The sequence below is a fragment of the Cherax quadricarinatus genome, chromosome 90 (genome assembly GCF_038502225.1).
Source record: "Cherax quadricarinatus isolate ZL_2023a chromosome 90, ASM3850222v1, whole genome shotgun sequence".
Taxonomy (NCBI): Eukaryota; Metazoa; Arthropoda; class Malacostraca; order Decapoda; family Parastacidae; genus Cherax; species Cherax quadricarinatus.
Window position 1 is genome coordinate 5,744,362 of NC_091381.1, and position 20,138 is coordinate 5,764,499.

Here is a 20,138-nt window from a genome sequence, read left to right on the forward strand (position 1 = left end):
CCTTACCCCCTTTCATTTTACCTACTGCCTCACGAACTAACCCCCACACTCACAACTGGCTCTTCCTCACTCCTACAAGATGTTGTTCCTCCTTGCCCTATACACGAAATCACAGCTTCCCTATCTTCATCAACATTTAACAATTCCTCAAAATATTCCCTCCATCTTCCCAATACCTCAAACTCTCCATTTAATAACTCTCCTCTCCTATTTTTAACTGACAAATCCATTTGTTCTCTAGGCTTTCTTAACTTGTCAATCTCACTCCAAAACTTTTTCTTATTTTCAACAAAATTTGTTGATAACATCTCACCCACTCTCTCATTTGCTCTCTTTTTACATTGCTTCACCACTCTCTTAACCTCTCTCTTTTTCTCCATATACTCTTCCCTCCATGCATCACTTCTACTTTGTAAAAACTTCTCATATGCTAACTTTTTCTCCCTTACTACTCTCTTCACATCATCATTCCACCAATCGCTCCTCTTCCCTCCCGCACCCACTTTCCTGTAACCACCATCTTCTGCTGAACACTCTAACACTACATTTTTAAACCTACCCCATACCTCTTCAACTCCATTGCCTATGCTCTCATTAGCCCATTTATCCTCCAATAGATGTTTATATCTTACCCTAACTGCCTCCTCTTTTAGTTTATAAACCTTCACCTCTCTTTTCCATGATGCTTCTATTCTCCTTGTATCCCATCTACCTTTTACTCTCAGTGTAGCTACAACTAGAAAGTGATCTGATATCTGTGGCCCCTCTATAAACATGTACATCCTGAAGTCTACTCAACAGTCTTTTATCTACCAATGCATAATCCAACAAACTACTGTCATTTCGGCCTACATCATATCTTGTATACTTATTTATCCTCTTTTTCTTAAAATATGTATTACCTATAACTAAACCCCTTTCTATACAAAGTTAAATCAAAGGGCTCCCATTATCATTTACACCTGGCACTCCAAACTTACCTACCACACCCTCTCTAAAAGTTTCTCCTACTTTAGCATTCAGGTCCCCTACCACAATTACTCTCTCACTTGGTTCAAATCTCCTATACATTCACTTAACATCTCCCAAAATCTCTCTCTCTCCTCTGCATTCCTCTCTTCTCCAGGTGCATACACGCTTATTATGACCCACTTCTCGCATCCAACCTTTACTTTAATCCACATAATTCTTGAATTTACACATTCATATTCTCTTTTCTCCTTCCATAACTGATCATTCAACATTACTGCTACCCCTTCCTTTGCTCTAACTCTCTCAGATACTCCAGATTTAATCCCATTTATTTACCCCCACCGAAACTCCCCTACCCCCTTCAGCTTTGTTTCGCTTAGGGCCAGGACATCCAACTTCTTTTCATTCATAACATCAGCAATCATCTGTTTCTTGTCATCCGCACTACATCCACGCACATTTAAGCATCCCAGTTTTATAAAGTTTTTCTTCTTCTCTTTTTTAGTAAATGTCTACAGGAGAAGGGGTTACTAGCCCATTGCTCCCGGCATTTTAGTCGCCTCATACGACACGCATGGCTTACGGAGGAAAGATTCTTTTCCACTTCCCCATGGACAATAGAAGAAATAAAGAGGAACAAGAGATATTTAGAAAAAGGAGAAAAACCTAGATGTATGTATATATATATATATATGCATGTGCGTGTCTGTGAAGTGTGACCAAAGTGTAAGTAGGGGTAGCAAGATATCCCTGTTATCTAGTGTGTTTATGAGACAGAAAAAGAAACCAGCAATCCTACCATCATGCAAAACAGTTACAGGTTTTTGTTTCACAGTCATCTGGCAGGACGGTAGTACCTCCCTGGGTGGTTGCTGTCTACCAACCTACTACCTACAATATATATATATATATATATATATATATATATATATATATATATATATATATATATATATATATATTTATGCACTCTGAAGGAGGGGTGTTAATGTTGCAGTTTAAAAACTGTAGTGTAAAGCACCCTTCTGGCAAGACAGTGATGGAGTGAATGATGGTGAAAGTTTTTCTTTTTCGGGCCACCCTGCCTTGGTGGGAATCGGCCGGTGTGATAATAAATAAAAAAAAAAATATATATATATATATATATATATATATATATATATATATATATATATATATATATATATTATTGTAGATGAATGGTACAGAGGACCGACACTTTGATAAATTAGACAACGTGTCGGTTCTTTGTACCATTCATCTACAATCCTGTCAGACACTGCAACTTCTTGGGATCTTAATACTTAGGAATTCTTCGCTTGCCTAACCCTTGGGCACGACCTACTTCCATATTGGACAAATGTGACACCACCTACGACTGCTGCACCTCTCCTGCGTACGGTATATAAGCAGATATGCTGTATTCTATTCAGGTTTGATGGACTGACCACATCGACTCAAGGTTGAGGGACTGATTGCCTCATTCTCCTCCTGTTCTTCACATTTCTCCTTTGTATGAACTGATGAAGCCACTGTGGCGCGAAACGTTTCCTCAACAAAGATACCCAAGAGTTGCACATGTGTCTAATATATTATTGTAACCACGATCGAGTGGTAGTAATCAATAACAACACTGCGACCAGCCGAGGACTTGAACCCATGTCATTTTGGCCCGCCTCAAGGTGAGCGAAAATCACATGACCCTATAACCCACAGGACTACTCAATCCTACAAGAACCAAGCACCCAGCAGAGATACATACATGTTATACCATGATTCGAGGACATACGATGGTGTGGGTGCCTCAGAGATAATTTCATTCTGCTCCCCGTTTGGTGTACTAGCCTCCACAAGCAATATATTATTGTAACCACGAATGAGTGGTATTGGATGAAAACTCCTAGCTTGTAAATTGGAGTAAGATAACAGTTCCCAACTTGTAATATTAGTTGATGAGGAAACTCCTGTCTTTGCTTTTGTTATTAAAGTTGGATAACTGATTTTATCTATAAATAGAGCTCATGTTGGGTAGCACATCTTATCTCATAAACGACCAGAGAAAGGAAAGCGGCTGAGGTCGTTTTCAAGTTCACTCTGGTCGTTCCCAAGGTAAGAGCTGTTACCCCACATGAGCTCTATTTAGAGGCAAAACGCAATTAACCAGCTTCATCTTATCATAAGAACAAACACTAGAAATTCTTCTTCAAGTCATCTTACAACCTGGACGCTGTTGCCCTACTTTCACTCATTTTACAGGCCAGGAGCTGTTATCCTGCCCCAGCCCATTTATTCAAGCTAGGGACTGTTATGCTACCTCTGATAATTTAACAAGCTATAAACTATTATCCCATTTCTACCAGTTTTATTACTTCCGAGATGTTATTTTGCCTCTGCTCATTTCACAAGAAATGAACTGTTTATCTTAGCACAATTCGTTTTACAAGCTAAGAAGTGTTAACCTACTTCAGCTTAATTTACAAGCTACGATTTGTTACCCAACTCGATGTTTTTTTCACAAGCTACGAACCGTGATTCTGCTTCACTTCGTTTTAAAAAGCAAAGGCTGTTAAGGCACATCAGTCTATTATAATGGCTGTGAGCTGCCATACAACCCTCACTTTATTTTACAAAGAGCTGTTATCTTAACTCTGGATCAAAAAAATGTTGATGTGGAATAATTGCTCTTATAAAATAATCCTGGTCACAGACCGGGCCGCGGGGGCGTTGACCCCCGGAACTCTCTCCAGGTATAAACAAGTAAAATAAACTAAATTAGGATAACATATCTTTGCTTTCAAAACCAGGGAGGTCTAATAACATTTCTTATTTTGTTGAATGAGTTGAAGATAGATAACAATTCGTAGTCAGGAAAATTTGACGAAGTAGAATAACAGGTCTTTGCTAAAGGAAAAAATGAAGATAACAAATACATATTTGTAAAATGAACATAGGAAGGATAACAGCAGGACAAAAAAAAATGTAAGAACTCTGTAAAGAGAAACGTTTTAAAAATATTCCCTTAAAGTTTACTCTTGCTTTAACGATTATAATTGCTCATTTATGTACATATTTTTACGTAAATTACCAAAGCTTAATCAGGAATTTTAAGTCGATACGGTGTCCTCTTGAGTCCTTATCCACTTCGGGTACAATGTTTTGTGCATCGTTTGAGAGAACGTTCATTCCACTTTTAAGAGGGAGCATGATACAGCAGCTGCTCCTGCTGCGCGGATTTTTTTTTTTTACCTATGTTATGAATAGCTGAGCAAGAATGTTTATTGATTATTCAAGGTTTTCGAGGATACCAACAGGTGCACTATTAATTCCTGGAGTGTGTACGTTCTTCAGGTACGTTTGACGACGTATGCTCCAGCCTTTCAAGAAACACAGGTGTTCTTATCAGTATGTCTTCACTCTTCTCAAGACTCACTGGATATTTACTTAAGAAACACGCAAACAAGTGGATGTAAAAATCACATAATGCACATAATGCATGGTCGACGTTTCTCTCAGGTGTGAGATTCAACTTTTCCCTAGACTCTTTGACTTCTAATTTTGAGAGAAATGTTGTTTAAAATAATATTTTTTATCTGTATAGCGTCTCTTTATAAAAACAGGTTACATATCTGAGATTTTCCAAGTCTCCTTTTTTATATATAAATCAATTTCACAGACTTTAAGAACTGTTATTCTCCCTCAGCTTAATTTAGATCCCAGCCCTAATGTATATTACAACCCCCCTCCCCAGGATGCGACTCTTGATGCCTTGTCTATGTTTCTCTTTGATGATGATGTACTGTATATCTTTCTGAAAAGGAATTACTTAGATATTATGATATAAGTAATTCCTTATAAGAAATAACAGTATAAGGAATAAAAGTATAAGGAATAATAGTTACAATACCGTAGCTGGAACTATTGATATGGTAGAGGAGGAAGACAGGGAAGGGGGGAAGGAAGACAGTGATAGAGACTCTGAGACATGTACGAAAAAGAGGTGACGCAACCGGGGACATGGAGACACCAACGGAGAGGTGGGGACACTCAGTAACGCAGTGATGCGGCCCTAAATATCTGGAGACACGGACAGAGGCGCAACACTGCCTGCTGCAGTGTTCCTCCTTTCTTATGTTCTTATGAGACGCGATGATGTGTTACTGCGGAGATCTGTGGTGTGTTACTGTAGTACTCTGTGATGATGTGTTAATATAGTACTCCGTGATGATGTGTTACTATGGTACTCTAACTATAATATCGCTCTACTGTGTGATCCTGAATCAATGAACATTCCTACCATGTTACTTTGTTAAGTTACAATGCCATATTACTACAATTACATGTTGTTTTGCTACTCTTGTTTTGCAATTTAAACGCCATGTTCCTCTGAGCTGTTCTAATGGTTCTACATAGCAATTGCTTCTCTAGTGCCGACGCATAAAGAGCTTCATTAACCTCTCGTGTCACGAGAGAGCCCACGTCAGAATAGTTGACGTGATCTCTACCCTCATCAAAGAATCCCTCACGCTAAAAAAAATATGCTATGAAGCCTTTATCTGGGGCGTGAATAAAAGTAATACGAGTGTTTCAAGCAGCCGCGGCCTTCATCAGCACACAGAGAGAGCAGGTTCTAGACATGATGAATACGTCAGGAGAGCTCATGTACTTCTACTGATGCTTTGCCCGTTTACCTCAGGCGACGCCTTCCTGGCCCTTAAGAAGGGTTCCTTGATGCTACTGAAGAGTTCTTGTCCCAATGAAGTGATGCTATTCTCCTCGTTCTTAAATCAAATCTCACCTCTACTGGGTTTAGGGCTTTCCAGTAATATAAAAAGAATAAACTGGTGGTGTTGTGATAGTTCTTGGTGGGCTGTGATAACTTTAATAGACACAGAAGTCAATGCAAGACAAGCCACGGGGGATGGAAATCTTCAGCGTAATATTTTCCACACTTCTGCGTGCGTCATCAGGAGCTGTGCTATGCTGCAAGAGTAGCGACAGGTGGAATGAGAGTAAGTTTCTCAGAGTAAGGTACCGTAGTGACGCCAACCAGTGGTAGAGGCAAACTGAGCACACAGCTTCAAGAGTAGGCACGATAGGGTCCATTAGGCCAGTAACTTATAATGCCGGTCATTGCTGCATAATTGGTTTGTCCAGGAGCGGAGACTCGACTCATACAAACACACACACACACAAAATAACTCAAGCATATTAGCAAAAAACAAACCACCTTTTCACCTATACCACAATCGCAACCCCATAGAGAACAAAAATCTTCCTGATAACCAATCCATATGTCAACCACCTACTTCACTCTACTCCCCATCCTCCCGGTCCTTCCTTACCCACATCCACTGCCTATACCTCTCTCATGCACTAACCTTTCCCAGAATCACCTCTCATTCTTACCCCGATACTTTTTATGCTCTCGCCCACCCTCCTGAAACTATAGGTAAGGACCAGAAACCTGAGAACTGAAGCACAGCAACTGAAAGAAAACTCAAACTACTGTACACAAAAGCAGATGGAATAAGAAACAAGAGTGACGTATGAAAAGAGTGAATAGGATAGGCATCCCTAGACATTACAGCACTCAGAGACAAAGCTCACACAGGTGATGACAGATGTGGTCTTCCCAGTCGGATATCGGATTATGAGGATCCGAGACTCAAACTCTTGCACACACACGTAAGTTAATATACAATCAGGATACCGTTAACAGTACAGGCTGTTCTTGTACACATACGAGAGTGACTTCCTAGAACCTAGCCAAAGGTTCGTATAAGGCACTTTATAACTCATACGTGTGACCCGTTCTGTCTTATGAAGAGCAGGTGTGAAACCCACACTTAGTAAAATGCAACTTGAAAAACTGCATAGAGCATGAAGAATGACCCTTGAATTTAGGAGAATGAGCTCCAGAAAGAGAATGAAAGAAATAGGCCTTCTCTCACAGGGAAAAGTAAAAAACAAAAGAATATGACCACAAATATATATATATATATATATATATATATATATATGTGTATATATATATATATATGTGTGTATATATATGTATATGTTTGTGGTAGGTTGGTAGACAGCAACCACCCAGGGAGGTACTACCGTCCTGCCAAGTGAGTGTAAAACGAAAGCCTGTAATTGTTTTACATGATGGTAGGATTGCTGGTGTCCTTTTTTTTCTGTCTCATAAACATGCAAGATTTCAGGTACGTCTTGCTACTTCTACTTACACTTAGGTCACACTACACATGCATGTACAAGCATATATATGTATACACATCCCTCTGGGTTTTCTTCTATTTTCTTTCTAGTTCTTGTTGTTGTTTATTTCCTCTTATCTCCATGGGGAAGTGGAACAGAATTCTTCCTCCGTAAGCCATGCGTGTTGTAAGAGGCGACTAAAATGCCAGGAGCAAGGGGCTAGTAACCCCTTCTCCCGTATAAATTACTAAATTTAAAAAGAGAAACTTTCGTTTTTCTTTTTGGGCCACCCTGCCTTGGTGGGATACGGCCGGTTTGTTGAAATATATCTCTATAGAGATATATATATATATATATATATATATATATATATATATATATATATATATATATATATATATATATATATATGGTAGGTTGGTAGACAGCAACCACCTAGGGAAGTACGACCGTCCTGCCAGATGACTGTGAAACAGAAACCTGTAACTGTTTCGCATGATGGTAGGATTGCTGGTGTCTTTTTCTGTCTTATAAACATGCTAGATAACAGGGATATCTTGCTACTCCAACTTACACTTTGGTCACACTTCACAGACACGCACATGCATATATAGATACATACATCTAGGTTTTTCTCCTTTTTCTACATAGCTCTTGTTCTTCTTTATTTCTTCTATTGTCCATGGGGAAGTGGAAAAGAATCTTTCCTCCGTAAGCCATGCGTGTCGTATGAGGCGACTAAAATGCCGGGAGCAATGGGCTAGTAACCCCTTCTCCTGTAGACATTTACTTAAAAAGAGAAGAAGAAAAACTTTATAAAACTGGGATGCTTAAATGTGCGTGGATGTAGTGCGGATGACAAGAAACAGATGATTGCTGATGTTATGAATGAAAAGAAGTTGGATGTCCTGGGCCTAAGTGAAACAAAGCTGAAGGGGGTAGGGGAGTTTCGGTGGGGGGAAGTAAATGGGATTAAATCTGGAGTATCTGAGAGAGTTAGAGCAAAGGAAGGGGTAGCAGTAATGTTGAATGATCAGTTATGGAAGGAGAAAAGAGAATATGAATGTGTAAATGCAAGAATTATGTGGATTAAAGTAAAGGTTGGATGCGAGAAGTGGGTCATAATAAGCGTGTATGCACCTGGAGAAGAGAGGAATGCAGAGGAGAGAGAGAGATTTTGGGAGATGTTAAGTGAATGTATAGGAGCCTTTGAACCAAGTGAGAGAGTAATTGTGGTAGGGGACCTGAATGCTAAAGTAGGAGGAACTTTTAGAGAGGGTGTGGTAGGTAAGTTTGGGGTGACAGGTGTAAATGATAATGGGAGCCCTTTGATTGAACTTTGTATAGAAAGGGGTTTAGTTATAGGTAATACATATTTTAAGAAAAAGAGGATAAATAAGTATACAAGATACGATGTAGGGCGAAATGACAGTAGTTTGTTGGATTATGTATTGGTAGATAAAAGACTGTTGAGTAGACTTAAGGATGTACATGTTTATAGAGGGGCCACAGATATATCAGATCACTTTCTAGTTGTAGCTACACTGAGAGTAAAAGGTAGATGGGATACAAGGAGAATAGAAGCATCAGGGAAGAGAGAGGTGAAGGTTTATAAACTAAAAGAGGAGGCAGTTAGGGAAAGATATAAACAGCTATTGGAGGATAGATGGGCTAATGAGAGCATAGGCAATGGGGTCGAAGAGGTATGGGGTAGGTTTAAAAATGTAGTGTTAGAGTGTTCAGCAGAAGTTTGTGGTTACAGGAAAGTGGGTGCGGGTGGGAAGAGGAGCGATTGGTGGAATGATGATGTAAAGAGAGTAGTAAGGGAGAAAAAGTAAGCATATGAGAAGTTTTTACAAAGTAGAAGTGATGCAAGAAGGGAAGAGTATATGGAGAAAAAGAGAGAGGTTAAGAGAGTGGTGAAGCAATGTAAAAAGAGAGCAAATGAGAGAGTGGGTGAGATGTAGTCAACAAATTTTGTTGAAAATAAGAAAAAGTTTTGGAGTGAGATTAACAAGTTAAGGAAGCCTAGAGAACAAATGGATTTGTCAGTTAAAAATAGGAGAGGAGAGTTATTAAATGGAGAGTTAGAGGTATTGGGAAGATGGAGGGAATATTTTGAGGAATTGTTAAATGTTGATGAAGATAGGGAAGCTGTGATTTCGTGTATAGGGCAAGGAGGAATAACATCTTGTAGGAGTGAGGAAGAGCCATTTGTGAGTGTGGGGGAAGTTCGTGAGGCAGTAAGTAAAATGAAAGGGGGTAAGGCAGCCGGGATTGATGTGATAAAGATAGAAATGTTAAAAGCAGGTGGGGATATAGTTTTGGAGTGGTTGGTGCAATTATTTAATAAATGTATGGAAGAGGGTAAGGTACCTAGGGATTGGCAGAGAGCATGCATAGTTCCTTTGTATAAAGGCAAAGGGGACAAAAGAGAGTGCAAAAATTATAGGGGGATAAGTCTGTTGAGTATACCTGGTAAAGTGTATGGTAGAGTTATTATTGAAAGAATTAAAAGTAAGACTGAGAATAGGATAGCAGATGAACAAGGAGGCTTTAGGAAAGGTAGGGGGTGTGTGGACCAGGTGTTTACAGTGAAACATATAAGTGAACAGTATTTAGATAAGGCTAAAGAGGTCTTTGTGGCATTCATGGATTTGGAAAAGGCGTATGACAGGGTGGATAGGGGGGCAATGTGGCAGATGTTGCAGGTGTATTGTGTAGGAGGTAGGTTACTGAAAGCAGTGAAGAGTTTTTACGAGGATAGTGAGGCTCAAGTTAGAGTACATAGGAAAGAGGGAAATTATTTCCCAGTAAAAGTAGGCCTTAGACAGGGATGTGTGATGTCACCGTGGTTGTTTAATATATTTATAGATGGGGTTGTAAGAGAAGTAAATGCGAGGGTCTTGGCAAGAGGTGTGGAGTTAAAAGATAAGGAATCACACATAAAGTTGGAGTTGTCACAATTGCTCTTTGCTGATGACACTGTGCTCTTGGGAGATTCTGAAGAGAAGTTGCAGAGATTGGTGGATGAATTTGGTAGGGTGTGCAAAAGAAGAAAATTAAAAGTGAATACAGGAAAGAGTAAGGTTATGAGGATAACAAAAATATTAGGTGATGAAAGATTGGATATCAGATTGGATGGAAAGAGTATGGAGGAGGTGAATGTATTCAGATATTTGGGAGTGGACGTGTCAGCGGATGGGTCTATGAAAGATGAGGTGAATCATAAAATTGATGAGGGGAAAAGGGTGAGTGGTGCACTTAGGAGTCTGTGGAGACAAAGAACTTTGTCCTTGGAGGCAAAGAGGGGAATGTATGAGAGTATAGTTTTACCAACGCTCTTATATGGGTGTGAAGCATGGGTGATGAATGTTGCAGCGAGGAGAAGGCTGGAGGCAGTGGAGATGTCATGTCTGAGGGCAATGTGTGGTGTGAATATAATGCAGAGAATTCGTAGTTTGTAAGTTAGGAGGAGGTGCGGGATTGCGAAAACTGTTGTCCAGAGGGCTGAGGAAGGGTTGTTGAGGTGGCTCGGACATGTAGAGAGAATTGAGCGAAACAGAATGACTTCAAGAGTGTATCAGTCTGTAGTGGAAGGAAGGCGGGGTAGGGGTCAGCCTAGGAAAGGTTGGAGGTAGGGGGTAAAGGAGGTTTTGTGTGCGAGGGGCTTGGACTTCCAGCAGGCGTGCGTGAGCGTGTTTGATAGGAGTGAATGGAGACGAATGGTTTTTAATACTTGACGTGCTGTTGGAGTGTGAGCAAAGTAACATTTATGAAGGGGTTCAGGGAAACCGGCAGGCCGGACTCGAGACCTGGAGATGGGAAGTACAGTGCCTGCACTCTGAAGGAGGGGTGTTAATGTTGCAGTTTAAAAACTGTAGTGTAAAGCACCCTTCTGGCAAGACAGTGATGGAGTGAATGATGGTGAAAGTTTTTCTTTTTCGGGCCACCCTGCCTTGGTTGGATTCGGCCAGTGTGATAATATAATAAAAAAAATATATATATATATGTAGCATAGACTGTAAAATCATGATATATACTACTGGAAATTACACACTAAAATGAGAAACATGGATATTAGGAAGTATTACTTCAGCTTAAGAGTGATGGGTAAAAGGAATAAGGCCAGCTACACACCGGAAGTCAACTCCATTCAAGGGTTCAAATTCAGACATGACAAGGTTCAGTCATATCAGTTAAGAACATAAGAACGAAGGAACACTGCAGAAGGCCTACTGGCCCATGCGAGGCAGGTCCAAGTCTCCTACCGGCTTAAGCCAATGCACCCAACCTAGTCAGGTCAGGTCACATTGACTTAAGGGAGGAACACGGCAACCGACCTGATAGCTTGTGCTACCAGGTCGGTTGCCGTGTTCCTCCCTTAAGTCAATGTGACCTGACCTGACTAGGTTGGGTGCATTGGCTTAAGCCGGTAGGAGACTTGGACCTGCCTCGCATGGGCCAGTTGGTCGAGAGTTACGAAGGAAGACCCAAGAGATAGAACTCGCCCCTCCCTAACCATTAAAAAAGGCAATTACACAAACACACACAAAAAGAGGAACGGGTGAGATTTGAACCCATGGCGACTGAGTCGTAAAACTTCTGGCCAATTTGTTTGCCATCGTGTTTGTACGATTTCATGAGGTACACACACACACACACACACACACACACACACACACACACACACACATTTTTTCAGCCACAGCGTAGTCAGGAAGTGGAATAGTTTGGGAAGCGATGTAGTGGAGGCAGGATCCATACATAGCTTTAAGCAGAGGTATGATAAATCTCACGGTTCAGGGAGAGTGACCTAGTAGCGACCAGTGAAGAGGCTGGGCCAGGAGCTTGGACGCGACCCCTGCAACCTCAACTAGGTGAGTACACACACACACACACAAGCGGGCGCTTCGAGTGGTATTTTTATTCCCACTAAATTACGCATAAACCAAATTCATTCTACTGCTTCTGGTTCATCCTGGGACAGTACTTAAGTTTTATTCGCCTGCCAGCATATTTGTAGTAAAATAATTAAAAACACTGGAATCGTAGCAATTTGGGTGGGGGGGAAGCTGAAGAATGACTGAGTTAGGCTTCAAATTTTCTCCACTTGCGTGGTTTCGTGAACGCAAGATTCGTGTTGTTATTGGGTGACCTAAGACCCATTTTTGACAATTTTATGGAATGGTGACATTGATTTACTTCCAGTATCTAAAGAATGCCTCGTCTGATCGGCTTCAAACTGTTAATGATAATGTTTTGTGTAAGATGAATGATAACCTGCAAGTTTGGTCTGAGTTGGTACTAATTTAAAATTTTACTGAAATTCTTGACGAATCTGGAATCATTGGAATCAGGTCAGTTACTGAAGAATGCCTTTTCAGGTCGGTTTCAAACTTTCCTTGATGGTGCGCTTTATTAATAGAAAGCTTGGTGTTCACTTCGTAAGTTTCAATTTGCCAGTTTTATTAAATAAATTGTTTCTTCTAGTTATTAATAACTAGAGAATGCCTCTTCTGATCGGCTTCAAACCCTAATTGCTAGTTTACATTAATTATATTATTGTGCAATTTTATATTGATTTTGGGATGTTTAGGTGTCAGTTCCTCTATTTTTAAAACAATTTTATTAAACTGAATTTTCTTAAAAAATGGAAAGCTATCATTTTTTTGGGCGGGATTCTAGTGAATTTAACCAAAAAAAAAAAAAAAAAAAAAAAAAGGCTAATTTGCATTTTTTGGGGCTTTGTAAAATTTAATGTCGATAGTCTTAACTTTAAACTGGTGTTTCTTAATGGAAGGTCTATATCTATGTCATAATTTGCATTGTAATTGGATGAATTGTGATATTAATTTTTAAATAATGACTTGCCATCACCTCTTCTGTTTAGCTTCATACCTTCAGTGCTGATATTAAATTGTGTCTCACACTTATGTAGTATTTAGCACTATTCTGTTCTCGTGCATTAACTGAAATACATCTAGTTAATAATAATAATAATAATAATAATAATCTTTCAACGCACCAGCAGTATCCCACCGAAGCAGGGTGGCCCAAAAAGAAAAACAAAAGTTTCTCGTTTTAAATTTATTAATATATACAGGAGAAGGGGTTACTAGCCCCTTGCTCCCGGCATTTTAGTCGCCTCTTACAACACGCGTGGCTTACGGAGGAAGAATTCTGTTCCACTTCCCCATGGAGATAAGAGGAAATAAACAAGAACAAGAACTAGAAAGAAAATAGAAGAAAACCCAGAGGGGTGTGTGTATATATATATATATATGCTTGTACATGTACGTGTAGTGTGACCTAAGTGTAAGTAGAAGTAACAAGATGTACCTGAAATCTTGCATGTGTATGAGACAGAAAAAAAGACACCAGCAATCCTACCATCATGTAAAACAATTCCAGGCTTACATTTTACACTCACTTGGCAGGACGGTAGTACCTCCCTGGGTGGTTGCTGTCTACCAATCTACTACCTAGAAATATTATTATTATTATTATATTCCCAGAGAAACGCTCTATCCGTAGGAGCCATAGAACATATGGAGAATGGGAGATTATCAGGTTCGATCCAAGGAAGAGGAGGCTCCCAATTCCTTGGACCAAGAACCCATCATCTGTATGAAGGCAATTTTCCCTGACGAGTAAATATTTTTAAGTAATACTGTATTGAGACGAATAAGGAGGTTCACGCCCTATTGAATATCTTATGGAGATGTAGACGTATTTTACTTAAAGTTGATCTCTAGGTTAAAGAACTTGTACCCCAGTAAGACGGTCTCTTTGTGCTCATCAGCTGAACTGAGATGCACCTTCAGGGTAAGTCCGACGGGTCATCCCGTAGATAAACCTCTCGGGCGTGCTCTGTGGAAGGCGCTGCACTAGTGTCAGATAAGACCTGTTACCAACTTGATACGAGAACTGGTTACACTCACAAAGCAGGTTAACTTATTTCTGAAATATCTCCAGTATTATTGTTTCATTATTGCTTTCATACTGAGTTTTGAATTGAACAATGAGAATGGTGTTGGAAAAGTCATTGCTGTGACAACCTATGGGTACCGTGAATTAAATATACAAGCAATGACAGCTACTTCGAGATTATTTCTTCATCTGGGCGGTATGTGGTGTTTCCTGGCTGGTCCGGCGTCCCGCTGGGTCGCACATTGCTTGTCACTTTTTACGCCGTTATCTAGCATCTCTCCCAGACAATAGCATAATTAAGATGCTGTTTCCAGCTTGCTGCCTTAAAGCATAATTATCCCGGATAATTGGAACGTCACTTAAGATGCTGAAGGGAAAGCACATTTTATTTTGATATATAAAGTTTAGCTTCTCTCCCTCACGGACGCACAATTGTGCGGTCCAGCTCGTGAGAGCTGGGGAGTCGTGGTTGACATTTAATGAAATTTCTCTGATCGTAATCCCACATAATGTGCGGAAAGCAATAATCTCCTGTTTTACCTCGCTTCACCTTGCTGGTGAGACTAGAGTCACTTGTGCAGCACCACCCCGTCGTCCATTAGACAGCCTTGCTTCTGAAGGAGAGGACATGATGGTGTTTTGCTGTGAGAGGGAAATGACTAGGTGTTATGTTGTAAATGGAAGTTACTGAAGGAGAGGACGTGAGGCTGTTATGCCATGAGTGGGAGGTACTAGACGAAAAGACTTGAGGGTTGGTATTCTTTGAGTTGGGCGTGCTAAAGGAGAGGACACAGTACGTGAGCGACAGGAGCAATATTTGCACATTTATTCTTAGAGTATAAGCACATTATAACATAAAAAGAGACCTAACCTAAGTACTCTGTGTACTCATTACTTTTGCAAATACTGTAGTGTGATTTGTTTTAAATTGTTCCCATAAACTATGAAAAATATGTCCAATAATGGGTAGAACCCTACAATGAACCTCACACTGTCTTTTAAAGCAATGTGGAAAGAATTTAGTTATTCTACACAAGACACGAAGAGTCTCACATTGTCCTTTAAAGCAAATGCCTGGATGACTGTATTTATAAATCCTAAATCTTTAAGGGTAAATTGCAAATGAAAATCAATCCATTAACTGGATTCACTTCAGGTGCTTCACGGAACATTTTGATATCATTTGTGTTCTGTACATTAAGGTTGATTTCGATTCCGCAATTCTTTTTATTTTAATTTTTTATTGCTTTGCATTATTTGTGAAAAATACAACAGATACTATATAACTTTGTCGTGATTCGTGAGAGCAAACAACGTTTTTACAATTTTCAAGTCTCCAGTTTTGGTGTATGCTCACTGAAGCCTCAGTTTCCTGCTCTCAGCTGACAGGTGTGGGAGCCCAGTGTAGTCCTCTGCTGCTGTAACCTGTCCACTTTAAGGTTCGATATGTTGTGCTCTTTTGCATTTAACTGTTGTAAAATGGGGTTATTTGAGTTATTTTGAACTTCCGATCATTTTGAACCAGTCTGTCTGTTCTCCTCTGATATCTCTCTCATAATCGAGGCGTTTTTGCCCACAGATCTGCCGCTCACTGGATGTTTTGTCTCACATCATTCTTTGTAAAACCTAGAGACTGTTAAGCGAGAAAATCCCAGGAGATTATTTTTTAAATTATATCAATACATCAAATTTGCGCGTATGACAAAACTCACTAAGTACAATCCTTGCCTTCAAGGCAATCTTTTCAAGGTCACCCTTCGGAAATTGAACCCAGGTCGTCAGCTTTTATGAAGTGAAGGAAATGACAATCTGACATCAAAGACCACTCAGTAACAAATAATATATAATTCTATGTGGCCAGCAGGGGTTAACACATGTTTACCCTAAAGCCAGGCACGTCAAATTGTCACTTCCTACACCTGTGGAGAGATGACGGGCTGAATCCAAGCTGGTTGTAATAATAAATAAATATATATATATATATATATATATATATATATATATATATATATATATATATATATATATATATATATATATATATATATATATATGCAAAACAACCACTCTGAAAGAATAAGAAATTCCAAGCGCTTTCGTGACTACTCACATTATCAAGTTCCTTGATAATGTGAGTAGTCACGAAAGCGCTTGGAATTTCTTATTCTTTCAGAGTGGTTGTTTTGCATATTCTGAAATCACCTGTTTACTGTGATCTTATTGCATATATATATATATATATATATATATATATATATATATATATATATATATATATATATATATATATATATATATATATATATATATATATATATATGTCGTGCCGAATATGTAAAACTAGTCAATTAGCAAGAACTCATTTAAAATTAAGTCCTTTCTAAAATTTTCTCTTATAAGTTTAAAGATATATTTTTTTGATTAATGTTAATGTAAAAACTTTTAATTTTGCACCAAAAGAAACTTAGAAAACTTATCTAACCTTATTATAACAAGAACAATTTATTTTAGCCTAACCCAACTAAATATATTTTAGATTCGTTTACAATAATTTGATACTAAACAAGCACAGCGAAATATATTTTTTTCGTTAGATTCAGAAGGATTTTGGTGAAATTGTTGCATACACAAATTTTCGCTTGTGGTACATGGCAAGATGAACGTTGCTATTTAAGCCAAGATCGCAAGTTCTGCCTATTCGGCACGACATATATATATATATATATATATATATCCGTTTGTTGCCTTGGAATATATTGAACAGAGTATTACTTGTGAGACCAGTACATACAGGACAAGAATGAAATAGCTGAAGATCATGTTTAAAGCTGCTGACGTGCTAGGCTTCTGGGGACCTATTTCCTCCATCATTGAGGTGGAGCTGTTCCTATTACCTCCAGTGCTGTGATTTAACTATTAATTATATTCATACTAGCTCTGGAACACGACATCACGTCTTGCTTTCTTGTACCTATTACGGAAACTTTTCTCCGTGTTTCTAATCTGGGAATCCTTGACAATAAGAATTTCTTTTGTTTTTCTTGTAGAGCAGTTCGTCTTGCCTGTACCATTATGTTGATCACTGTACAATCGTTCTGAAATCCAGAAAGAGGATTTCCATTCACAATCCCTGATTTTTCAACAATTGTCAGTCTTATACTCCGCCCTTTTCTGCAAACCACTTACCATTTCCCAACGTTTCTGCTAATACATTTCACTTTTTTTTTTGCTAGGCTTTAAGCGGTGAGTCAGATGATTAATACAGTGAAGCTAATGAACAAGGCTCATGTGCAGCATTTGCGTATGTTTATTTTCGGTAATAAGCATACCTTAGTGTTGAACATTTGTCTTAATTATAAGAGCGGTGGGAAGAATAGCGAGTTAAGGGACTGTGGTAGACTAGCACAATAATAATTTTGCGGAAGATAGGAAAAGAGAGGTAATAGTAAGTGGTCTCACCACTTTCGAAGAGAGAAGATTTTCTCACATAGTGATCAATATGTACACTTACTTTATTTTCTTCGTGGTCGTCAACCCCTTCACGCTTCTTGATTTACTTATCTAAACAAGCTTCTATTTTCCTATTCTTTTTGAGAATTAGAACCTCCCTTTCTTGGAGCTTAATCAACACAACATTTTCGCAAAATTTAGCGCTCTTTTCTACAGGTGTAAAAACAATTGTGCATGCTAGTGCACATGTATATGTATATATGTGTATACGTACAAGTGTACATCTTGTTAAAATGTGTGACGTGAAAACATGCTAGAATCAAGCAGCTCAGAAAGTGCTGAAGGTTCGACCCTCCGTTCTCTAATCACGAGACAAACGTGTTACCCAGGCTTACAAACTTAGAAATGTTAGCAAAAACCACATACTCACCGAAAAATGCACACGCAAACCCGCTCAAACTGCAACAAACACGAGAATTACCCACCGTCACGAACACCAGTAATAATAGGTCATGTGTCTGACTGCACTGCATGACTGGGGTGATTAACTCTCTTGCATGGTTGGACAACACCTCGCCAGCATGGTTGGACAACATCTCGCCAGCATGGTTGGACAACACCTCGCCAGCATGGTTGGACAACACCTCGCCAGCATGGTTGGACAACACCTCGCCAGCATGGTTGGACAACATCTCGCCAGCATGGTTGGACAACACCTCGCCAGCATGGTTGGACAACACCTCGCCAGCATGGTTGGACAACACCTCGCAAGTATGGTTGGACAACACCTCGCAAGTATGGTTGGACAACACCTCGCCAGCATGGTTGGACAACACCTCGCCAGCATGGTTGGACAACACCTCGCCAGCATGGTTGGACAACACCTCACCAGTATGGTTGGACAACACTTCGCCTGCATGGTTGGACAACACCTCGCCAGCATGGTTGGACAACACCTCGCCAGCATGGTTGGACAACACTTCACCAGTATGGTTGGGCAACAGCTCGCCTGCATGGTTGGACAACTCGCCTGCATGGTTGGACAACACCTCGCCAGCATGGTTGGACAACACTTCACCAGTATGGTTGGACAACACCCCGCCAACTTGGTTGGACAACGCCTCGCCAGAATCGCTGGACAACACCTCGTTAGCATGGTTGGACAACACCTCTCCAACATGGTTGGACAACACCTCGCCAGCATGGATGGAAAACACTTCGCCAACATGGTTAGACAACGCCTCGCCAGCATGGTTGCTGAATACCTTACCTGCATGGTTTTATAACACCTACCTACCTGGAGTCTATTTGAAGGGTGTTTCGGGGTCAACGCCCCCGCGGGCCAGTCCTTGACCAGGCCTCCCGGTGAATAAGGGCCTGATTAACCAGGCTGTTACTGCTGGCCGCACCAACAAAGGCTAGGATGTAGAACACCTCTCCTGAATGGTTGTAGCACACATTCCTTGCATGGTTGTAGAACACCTCCCTTGCATGGTTGTAGAACACCTCCCTTGCATGACTGTAGAACACATTCCTTGCATGACTGTAGAACACCTTCCTTGCATGGTTGTAGAACACCTCTCTTGCATGGTTGTAGAACACCTCCCTTGCATGACTGTAGAACACCTCCCTTGCATGGTTGTAGAACACCTCCCTTGCAAGGTTGTAGAACACCTCCCTTGCATGGTTGTAGAACACCTCCCCTGCATGGTTGTAGAACACCTCCCTTGCATGGTTGTAGAACACCTCCCTTGCATGGTTGTAGAACACCTTCCTTGCATGGTTGTAGAACACCTCCCTTGCAAGGTTGTAGAACACCTCCCTTGCATGGTTGTAGAACACCTTCCTTGCATGGTTGTAGAACACCTCCTCTGCATGGTTGTAGAACACCTCCCCTGCATGGTTGTAGAACACCTCCCTTGCAAGGTTGTAGAACACCTCCCTTGCATGGTTGTAGAACACCTCCCTTGCAAGGTTGTAGAACACCTCCCTTGCATGGTTGTAGAACACCTCCCTTGCATGGTTGTAGAACACCTTCCTTGCATGGTTGTAGAACACCTCCCTTGCAAGGTTGTAGAACACCTCCCTTGCATGGTTGTAGAACACCTTCCTTGCATGGTTGTAGAACACCTCCCTTGCATGGTTGTAGAGCACCTCCCCTGCATGGTTGTAGAACAGCTCCCCTGCATGACTGTAGAACACCTCCCTTGCATGGTTGTAGAACACCTCCCTTGCATGGTTGTAGAACACCTTCCTTGCATGGTTGTAGAACACCTCCCCTGCATGACTGTAGAACACCTCCCTTGCATGGTTGTAGAACACCTCCCCTGCATGGTTGTAGAACACATCCCTTGCATGACTGTAGAACACCTCCCTTGCATGGTTGTAGAACACCTCCCCTGCATGGTTGTAGAACACCTCCCCTGCATGGTTGTAGAGCACCTCCCTTGCATGGTTGTAGAACACCTCCCTTGCATGGTTGTAGAACACCTCCCTTGCATGGTTGTAGAACACCTCCCCTGCATGGTTGTAGAACACCTCCCTTGCATGGTTGTAGAACACCTCCCCTGCACGACTGT